This window comes from Lissotriton vulgaris, chromosome 7, assembly GCF_964263255.1.
Source record: "Lissotriton vulgaris chromosome 7, aLisVul1.2, whole genome shotgun sequence".
NCBI lineage: Eukaryota > Metazoa > Chordata > Amphibia > Caudata > Salamandridae > Lissotriton > Lissotriton vulgaris.
The window spans coordinates 1,641,193,876-1,641,205,177 of NC_141695.1; positions in this window are offsets into that span (position 1 = coordinate 1,641,193,876).

Here is an 11,302-nt window from a genome sequence, read left to right on the forward strand (position 1 = left end):
CCTAGGAGTCTCTAAGTGTCTTCCATGGAGGTCCAAAGGGCCTTAGACGTCTACTCCTGTGGTTTTTTTAAGCACTAAGAGAAATTTTAGAAAAGTTGAAAAACGTTTGCTCCAGAACCCTAGAGGTAACCACCATGAAAAGTATCCAACCATATGTTCCGAGGTGTCAGACTGAATATCAGCTTTGCCCTGGGTAGACATTTCTGCACTTCTGAGAAAACCTCTTTACCTGCGTTGGGACCATGAGAAGTTTTTGACGTAAAACTGAAGCGCTCCAGAGCGTCAGTAAGACTAACTTGCTTCCCATATCTGACCTGGGGTTCCACAGTCGTGGGTACAGTTTCAGCTTCGACCCATGTGGTAAGGATTTGTAACTCCAAAAAGGTACAAAGTCTCTTTTTGAATTAGGATTTAGAATCTACTTGTATCTGACCAGGGCTGCATTGCAGTCGGCATCAAATCGCGCTTAGGTTCTGGTAACTATTAGTAACCCTATGTGCCTCTATTTCTACTTAATTTTTTTTAAATTCATCTCTCAGGTTTCTCTTATTGTATTTTTTCATTTAGGTGTTATTTTCTTTATAAAACGTTACTCCATTTTTTTTCAGTTTGGGATTTTTATTTGTTGGTGTTTTACTGTATTGGTTCTCCATAACATAACTTACATATTGCCCTAAGTTATGCCCGTTTGCCCTGTGCCGTAGCTACCAAGGGGTTGAGCACATTAATTTACGATTATTCATTGAGGTGAGCAGTTGCCTTTCCCGAATAATAAGCCAATGTCTTACAACTTTTAGTTCCCTTAATCACTACCTAGCCTTGAACCCTAAAAGTCCTTACAACCCCGACAGGCAACACATCCCTGAAACAAAAAGCCCTTACTAACTCAATAGGTAACTCTAAAACCTCTTATGGCTCTAAATATCTACCACTTCCAACCCATTAAAAATTACCGAACCCCCTAAACTCTAAAAACCCATTAAAAATTAAAAATGTATGCACCTCAGAACTAACCCTGAGTGTAGTTTGCAGAGTTTTGCTACGCGGAACTCCGTGAAGTGACAAAAAACCTCTGCGGAGTTCCGCAAGTGACAGAGTGCAGTGCGAACTGCCGTTCGTGCTGGTTTTCCTGCCACTCGGGTAGTAATTCTACCTGAGTGGCAGCTGGCACTCGCGAGTGCGAGTAGGGAAAAAACTCTGCTGCACTACAGAAAGCAACGTTTTCTGCACTCAGCAAGCTCCGCGGAGTGCAGAAAACTTTGCAAACTCCTTGAATGGGGTGGAGCTCACCCCCCCTTCAGGCCCACTCAGAAGCCATAAAAATCACTAATATTCAGATCTATATTTTAAACTAAGTTCAAACATATTTATAATTTTTCATTCAGCTTTTTAACAATTTGTCACCTTGTAGGTAAAGTGGTTTACTCTATGGTGTGGTGGTGAGACCTCACCATTTAATAAACTCTCTAGTTCATCTTGGGTAGGTCAGGCGCGTTTGTAAAACCCTAGCTCAAAACTGTATAGCTGTGGCTTCGAGCAGTCAGGCTTTAGCAAAGAATCATGTGTAAACCATTTAGAGTACGAAACCAATTGAATAAAAAGAAACAAGATTAAAATGATATCCAACTCCAATGTATAAAATTAGATCTTATCTTTAATTTTTTTACACTAAAATTAACAAAGTTCACTGGATGGTTCTGGAGATGCAAATTATGAAGCTAGTCGTAAATCTCTGTTTTTCACTCACTTTAACAAGCATTGGCAACTACTGTTGTGAAAACTTTTTATGAAGTTCTGTTCAGGTACTAGAAGCAGGGCGCAGAAAGTCTCTATGACACAGGGGTAAGACAGCCGGCACTGAGCGAGGGGAGGTAGGGAAAGTAGCACCCACGTTACATAAGATCTGTGGGTCTACCGGGCTAAAGGCAGATCTCTTCAGTGATACCAATGAGAATCATCGAAGAAACAATGACTCTGTGCGAGGTAATCTGTAAGGAAGAGCCTCAGAAAGAAATCAGGAAATGAAAGCGGCTTCAGGAATAGGAAGAGCCGCTCTGGTATCCAGGCGAGAGGTAAGGTCTACGAAACCTTAAAACCAAGGCTGGAACAAACAAACAAACAAAAACGAACGGCACTTGGAAATTGAATGCTGTATCTCAGATCACGGAATGAATTCCCATGACAAACATGGGCAAGAAACAGGAAAAGACCAAGCGGAAATAACTAGCCGATAGAACGAGAAACTAGAGCGCAAAGTAGATCAAGCTTATGTTCTGGCTCAGACCCCTCGTGCATGCGCATTACGGAGAGGCCATCTTGGATTGGTCTTGTCAGTTCGCCGTTCTGTTCCACGGATGATTGGCAGGCGTGACACCCGGGTCATAATTTGGCGTACACTGCTATTAGTATCCCTGGTGTTAAGGGCTCCAGAGCTATATCCTCAGTAGGGTTGACAGACTTGGTGCATGCCAGCTTGAACTGTACGACAAATGAAATAACTACACATCACATGGATATTCAACAACTGCTGTCAACTTCTAAAAACTGGAAAGCAATTGAAGGCATTTAAAATCTACAATATAAGGTAGAGTCTGCAATTGCATCTGCTTGATTCCTGTTTTAATTCATTATTACATGTTTGCACCATCAATGGGACAATATAGCTGTTTCTAGCAGGCGAGTTTGAACCACTGAGCTACTGCAGATGATGCTGGGCTGGATGGCTCACCCAACCCCAGCCCATGGGCATGAAATGGCAGAGCCAAATCAGATTCGCCAACACACTACACATTCCGCACTTGTCTGTGTAACAGCATCATAGATTATATAATGGTTGGTCTCTTTAACTGGCACCTGGTCCTTAATGTGTCAGTGATGGAAGGCCTACAAAGAGATAACAGCCCTTTAGTTTTACAACTGGCCCCTAAGCTTTGATCTCACAGTCTGGGAAGCCTGAAGGACCAGTAACAGTATTTAGGCATATACATCAAATAATTGGAACATAATAAAGCTGGAGCAGAAGCTATTTGAATCTATTGTCAATTTGTCAGTGATGGAAGGCCGACAAAGAATCTATTGTCAAACCAACAAATATTATGTAGTCAATATTTGTCACTCCTTTACCCTTAGGAAAGCTTGAAATTGTATATGATTTGGTTATTTTTTAATAATGTAGGTGAACCATTATCCAAACATATTGTGCGCAGTTCATCTATAAGACAGGGCTTACACTTTTGGTTTGATAATGACTGCAGACGTGCAAAGGCATTACTATTCACGCCTTTAAAAAGTAACAATAAAATCACAATTATTGACAGCAGAGCAAGGGACTGCTGAATGACCAAAAAAGTAATGGAAATATTCCAAATGGCAAGATCATAAGCCCACTGTTAATTTGAAGGACTTCTGAACCATTTGGCATATTGTAGCCCATGGAAGTAAAAATAATCTGTCAAAACCAGAAGTTCACATCCCCTAAGGCCCTTGGTTTGAACATTTCGCAGGTCTATACTGTACATTGACCATTCAACACCGGCACAGAATGGTCTGGAACCTCAAGTTTATTTTTGGGAAGGGGTGTGGGGGTTCTGTAAAAATAGAGCGGTTCACACTAAAATAAATATTTGTTGCTATTAATAAACAAAAGAGGGGCTTGGTTCTGGGGTTATCAAAGTTCCAGCTGAATTATATAGCTTTATGGAGACTTTTTCAATGCCCAACGCTAATATATTAAGAGGGGCTCTGATAACACCTTCATGGCTTGAAACTGAAATAGGACCGATGTAAAAGAAAGGTGAAATATATGGCCCTGACAATTACAGCAGATCAATCTTTTGATTCATTTAGAAAAACATGCCTTTTGTAGTACTGTCTAGGCATGAGTCTAACTCGATCTGATCTATGAATAAGGCTTTATCTAGCAAAAAAGGCATGCAGAATTGATCAGGTCTTTAGGTTTCATTGAAGTTTGGAAAAGTTTGCAAAGCTGAAGAGAGTACTTTTACATGTTCCATTTGTGGATCTTCTATCAGATTTGAATAATGTGCAGAGGGCCTTACTTTGCAACCCTCTTCAGGAGATAGGTATTCTCTGGACCTTTTAAAGATCTTAGTTAGCCTCCATGATAGGAGCTTGGCTAACTTTAGCTGAGCAGTTGTACGGGAAAACCAGCCAATCTTTGTCAGTGAACAAAGGCATCCACCAGTGTTATTCTTGGGCTCCCCTCCTTTTATGTTTGTATATAAAACAGGTAGATGAGGAGGTAAGCCATTGCACTAATGATGCCCCCCTGCCTTGGTGGAATGATGATTGCCACCTTAGGAGTGGACAAGCCTCCTACAGGCTTACAGACTAATTTATACAAATTTGCAATATGTTGCACAAGTAAGGCAGATGAGACCAAATCAATGATTTTCAGACCACATAAGGGTGCAAGAAATATTTTTACCCTGAACATCACTAGCCTGAAGCAGGTAGATGTGTTCCTTTATCTAGGGATTAGTAAATCATCTCATATTACTTGGAAACCACATAATCCAGAATGACACAGGAGCTGTTCTGGCACAGAGGGTGTGAGCAAAGGCCGTGGCCCACTTCACAGCAGAAAACAAAAGAGCACTTCAAGCCTCTACTCTGGGAGTATACAAAGCATGTTGCCAGAATGTTTTTGTTTACAGAGTGGAACTTTGGGGCCATTCAAATCTTGCTGACCAGTAAGCCTGTGAAGAGAGTTCTTAAAAATATTGCTGATAATTCCCACTTGTTTGCCAACACTTCACTTATGTTTGAATTTGAGAATCACAGATATTGCTTGGTGCACCAAAGTTAGACCCCTTTATACTTGATAAGATTTTAGGGCACACCTGAACTGGGCCATCTCAAGGCTACATTTGGTGAGATACTACATTACTCTAGCCGGTTTAGGTATCATAGGTACATTTTGTACAAACTTTAATCCAAATCTTTGGGAATATCCTAATACTATAACGGTTGACAGTGCCTCGGACATAAAGTCAGCATATAAGCCTGGTCCTGAGGAAATAGTTTCTTATTAATAATCATTGCAGTTTGAACAAGGCATTTTAACTACATACATGTACACCTTAATATTAGGCATTTTTAGATGTTACTTGTTTTTTGCTAAAACTTTGTAACTGAAATTCAGGATGGGGGTTTTACCATTCAACTATTTTATTCTAAATGGGGTAATTTTGCCCAAACCACACTGGTTGTACCAAAGACAAGAATTTTTTTGGGAAATATTTTCCATTTTATACGTTGGCCCAAGACATACATAGTTGCTAATCTTTACAGGTGTTAACATTTGAAAACTGCTTTGTAGACATTGAAGACTTTTATACAAAGTGAAATACTGGTTGTTTAACTAATTGCTTTTTTAATACGTAGCTCATCAGGCGGCGGACTGTTGGCTTGTGTTACGGACTACTATTAAAAAAAATGTAATGTGCTGTATATAACAGTGTCTGTTTTATCTGCATGTGTTTTATGGGTACTACACAAAATAAACCAAATAGAATCCATTACAATTATCGGTACTAGACCTTGGAACAAACTTAATTCCTTCTTGAAAAGACTACTCCGCCTCAAAGCCTTCTAGGAAGAGTTGAAGACTTGCTTAATGAAGGTAGCGTTCAGCTACAGGCAAAATTCCATCACCCTCTTCACTAACAGACAGAAAACGACGACCAATCACCCACCTCCCATCTTCACATCAGGAGTGAGAGAGATTTGAGGTAACTGTCTAAAGTCAATTAATCTAATCAATCAGGTACTTGTACCTATGTGAAAAAGGAAGGAAAAATGTTTGGAGTGGCGGCTCTGAGGGGGCCTGTAGGGCATTGCAGCACGGGCCCAACGCGGAGCAAAGAGCCAGATGATGAAGCAGGACACCTACATGGGTGTCTGAGGACAACACTTCCAAATAAGGAAAATCCCAGTAGGAGCCATCCTCTCCAACAATTTTTCCTCCCTTTTTCACATAGGAACAAGCACCCTGATTAAATATATACATTAACTGAACTAAGGCGCGTAGGTACTGGACCTTTATCTTGCTCCTAATCCCCCTCTATGTGATTTATGAAGTCAATGAATCTTCATCTCATTTTGTTGCCTCAACAGACAGCACCTTACAATTAATTGCTGTGCAGTTGAAGGAAGGAAACGCTCTGGTAACCCATAAAATGTATTAAATAAATATGAATTTCAAAGATTATTTTCACTGGTTGTGGGAGACGACTTCTGCAAAATTATGGCAACAGTAGGTACTTAAGATCTCCTGCAAGAGCAATACTGCCACCTTCATCTGCACAGAATGCTTTTGCCATACTGAATAGTAAAATTGCATAAATTCAATCATATCTCTCAAGTTTGCTTGCTAGCAGCTTTGAGAATTAATTTTAAGGCCATATTGGTTCACAGGTCTTATACTTAGGTACTCATTTTGCAGAGTTGAAGGCCAAGCCTTTTGAGTGGCAAAAACAAAATAGAAATTGCTGTCAATTCATTCGAGAAGTCACATCTGTTAAAATTTCAAAAAGGCTGGGGAGTCGCATGAGCCAAGATGACCGCCTCCCGCTGAGCTGTAGTGGAGTTTACCCTTCATCAACGATTATCTACTATAATTAAGCTAAGCTTACAGCTTCCGTCAATTTGCAGAGGTTTTCTATTTCCAGCACCTTTTGGTTTTCTGCTCCCTGTGCCTTTCCCTGCCAGCTTGGTGGAGTTGTCTGCACTGGACTGCTCTCTGGTGTGTGTGCAGGTACTGCTGACTCTTCCTGTCAGGAGGGTGGAGAGATTTTCATTAAAGGGTGTGGCTGTAGCCTAGGCCACTCACACAGTTTTAGCTGTGGCACAGCATATTTGCATGTAGGATTTTATTCCTGCTTACCTGTGTCTCATACAATATTCTGGCTGCCATTTTTTAAAATTATTATTTATTATTTCATTTTGGATATGGATGGCAAAAATATTCAAGTTGTGTCTACTAAATGCAAGCAAAATAGTTCTTCTTCAGATTAAGTCTAAATTAGTGGATATTAATGAACCTTCATTATCCACTTTGAAATAAAAAATGTAAACAAGGATATGGCTGGCCTTTCCATGAAAAATAATGACAATGCAATTCAAAATTAAAGATAATAAAACTAAAATTGACCACCTTATGCCTATTGCAGCTAAACAGTACCAATGAATAAGTAATTACTGGACTTGGAAAACCACAATCGACAATATAACTTGCAATTTTTTTTATTTACCAGAGGCTGTGGAAGGTAATGACTGCAGGTTATATTTGGAAAACTTATTACCAGGTCTTTTATTTATAAAGTTTACTGGAAAATTTGAGATTAACAAGGCGCAAAGAATTCCTTCCCAACGTAGCCCAAGACAGGATAAGTCTAGCCAAGTGATATTTATAGTCTTGCGTCATCACCATTTAGTTTTGATAATAAAGGCAGCCAGAGACATTCCTTCTTTAATGGTTAATGGGAATAAAAAATGTATTAGTCAAGACTTTGCGAAAGAAACTGTTAAAATTCGCAAAGAATTTGCTGATCTTTGACCAAGATTGAGAAACTCTGGTTATAAATATGGTTAGTTTGATCCATCCACTATGCAAATTTAGAACAATGGTTCTTCACAGTCTTTTCTGCATCCAGATGATCTTCATAGCTTTTTGATCAACAGTCAAAATTTTCCATGGAAAAGAACAAGACGGATACTTGAACTCAATGCTAGAGGACTTCCTTTTTTCTAGCCTTTTGAATTGGATTGTATTATAGGGGCATGTAGAATGAAGTCATTTGTGCGCGATTCAAGGGTACTATTTATGTTTATCTGTTGTTTGGTCTTAATTTTCTATGTCTTATTTTCTTCTATATATCGATATTATGGCTACTTTTCTTTTCTCAATCTATCTGATTTGTCACTTTTTTAATCTATTTTTTTCTTTGTTCATAATGTTGAATATTAATGGTATTAAAATTGGTTCATTTAACGTGAAAGGTTTACGCCACCCTGTACTAAGGTTTTAGATTATTTAGCTAGACATAAGGCAACTATATGTTTATTTCAGGAAACAAAATATAGATGATCCGGTTTTATCTTCGTGCTCTCAATAGGAAAAATTGAGTTGCTATTCTTTTTGTGAAAAAATTAAATGCATAAATGTTCTGATTCTGATGATCGTTTCATTTTAGCCAATATCAAAATTGACAATAATGTTTTATATCAAGTTAATGTACATGGGCCTACAAACGATGATCCAGATTTTTGGATCAACTTTACTTCAAAATTACTAAAATTGGGCAATGTTTCTCTTATTACTGGAAGTGACTTTAATCTTATTTGTGATCCATTGTTGGATAGAATTTCCCAAACTAAATATTGATCTCCAAAAGCTGTTTTCACTCTTAAATCCTTCTTTAGAATTACCAAAACGGTAGATGTTTGGCGTTTACATAATCCTACAGACAAGCAGTTTACTTTTTTCTAACCCGCATATCCCATAACCGATACCTTCAATTTTTAAACCAGCTATTCAGAATATTGATATTTCAGACCATACACTTATATCCTGCATTTTATATTTCAACTCCCATCAGCGTGTTCAATGTAGATGGCGCATAAATACCAATATTGCTCTTAATGAGAAAAATAAGCCAACGCTTTTTTCTGCAATTCAGGATTATTTTTCATTTAATCCTGAAGGTTTTACACCTATTTTTAACCAATAGGAGGCATATATCAGATGATAAACATTATCTATTATGGCACATAATAATGAATCATTTAATTTTGCAATTAAAGACATAAACAAATAGCTAAATATGAACATCTATATATCACATCTAATTACATCAAATAAAACATACAATTGCAAAAACTTCGTTATTAATTGAATTTTATATTCAGCAATTGAGAAGGCATTAAAATATACAATTAAAAGCTACATTTTGTTTTAGTGTTAATAGATATGGTAAACTTCTGGCAAACTATCTTCGTATTAAAAAGGATACAAATCTAATTAATGCTATTCATACTCAAAATGGTTCAGTTGCTTTTGCCCTTGAAGAGATAATTAATGAGTTCATGAATTTTTTTTTGACTTGTATAACAAACCACCTCTTAATGATCTTTTGCATATTGATATATTTTTGGACATATGTGGCTTACCTAAAATGTCACTATCAGACAGAACTAAATTAGATCTTCCAATTACTATACATGAAATACGTTCAGCGATTAAATCTCTGAAGTTATATAAATCTCTAGGCCCGATGGTATTCCTGAGGAATATTATAAGGAATTTTCACCTCCCCTTTAATCTTGCTTGCTTTCGCTTTTTAATCACTTTAGTAGTACTGGATCTACTTCGGGGTCGTTTTCTGAAGCTTTGATTACAGTCCTTCTGAAACCCGATAGACTTCTTTGTTTAATACATTGTCACCCTATTTCTTTAATAAATCAAAACTGTAAAATGTATGCAAAGATTATTGCAACTAAATTAACTCATGTGCTTCCTCATATTGTTCAGATTGACCAATCTGGCTTTATGAAAAACAGGCATCGACAAATAATATTAGATTATTATTTCATGCAGTTGATTCTGGGTCATTACTGCCTTTTCCAGCAGGTGTCCTGGCCCTAGATGCGGAAAAGGCTTTTGATAAAATCCTTCGTCAATACCAGTTTCGCACCTTGTATGCTTTTAATTTTTGCACTTTGTTTGTTCATATGATTTCAGCTTTATACTCCAGTCCGTCTGCCAAACTTTTAGTTAATGGTCGATTTTCCTATACATTTTTTATTTTTAGGGGAACTAGGCAAGGTTGTCCACTATCACCTTTGCTTTTCCTTCTTGCAATTAAACACTTATTAATCGCTATTAGAAATTTTGTAGAAATTGAAACCCTTCTGATAAACAAAGTGTCTATTAAAATGTCAGCATATGCTGATGATATTCACTTAATATTACTTATCCAGAATTGTCCATCCCTCCATTATTAAGTTTAATTGATATGTATTCTAAGCTGTCAGGTTATAAGCTTAAATGTTCATTGTTCATCTGATATGCTCACAAATAAAGAAATTGTTTGGCAAAAAGATAAGCTTAAATATCTAAGCACATTATTTGCTAATACCATAAAACAATCACTGTTCTTGAATTTTTAATATACTTTTGCCTATATTAAGGATACATTTAAAAAATGGTCCATATTACGTTTATCTTGGTGGGGAAGATTGGATGCAATTAAAAAGATTATGGCACCAAAACACTTCTATCATTTTTCTATGATACCTATTGAACTCCCTCCTAAATGTTATAAGACTACTGACAAATATTTCTCTAAATGTATTTGAAATAACAAATCTCCTTGGTGAAGTTATAAAAAACAAAAATTGTCTAAAAACAATGGTGGGTTTGGTTTACCGGATTTCCTCAAAGCTTTTATTTTAAAACAAAGCACTTTATGGTTTCAGCATATAGATCCTAATAATTCACCTTTCTGGCCTTGCGTTGAACAAAGTTTAATGGCACGGTTTCCTTTACCTGCTTTACTCACAATGTCCAATTATTCTGCTTTGCTAAAGAAATCAGTAATGTTGAAATCTACAAAATTGATATTACAGGGTTTGGATTTGTTTTTTCAGTGTTCTATTTCACATACTTTAAATTTATCATTGTGGCATAATCCAGTATTAAAATTAGCTAGCCATACAACTTTTTGGCTTTCATGGATTAAAGCTGGTATTTTTTATTTAAATGATATTTACCATAATAATGCCTGTTTAGGTTTTGATGATTTACAACAAAGATTTAATTTGCAACCTTCAGATGAATTGTTATGTAACTATTGTTGATTCATTTCTGAAAGATTTGGAATCATATATCTAAACAATAGCTCCTTCAACCTATGTAGTGTCATTGTTATACAAAAAATTGAATAATTTCAATGGGGTAATATCAATTTTCTTTCTACGTTTTGGAATAAAGAATTAAACTTGTCGTTATCTTTTGATATATGGCTAAAATTTTAGTTTAAATCTGTTTTGGGTTGGTTGCCTGTTTCTTTCTGTCAAACTAATTCCTTTTTAATTGTCTATGGACGTCCGTAAAATTATATAATGCAAAGCTTTTAAATTTGTCTAATTGTTGGCACTGTTCCTTAAATACAGGCTCGTTGAAATATATGCTATATGATTGCCATATTGTAACGAAGTTCTGGAATTAAGTTTGGCTGGTTACTACTCAAATATAGAATGTCACAGATATATATCATAT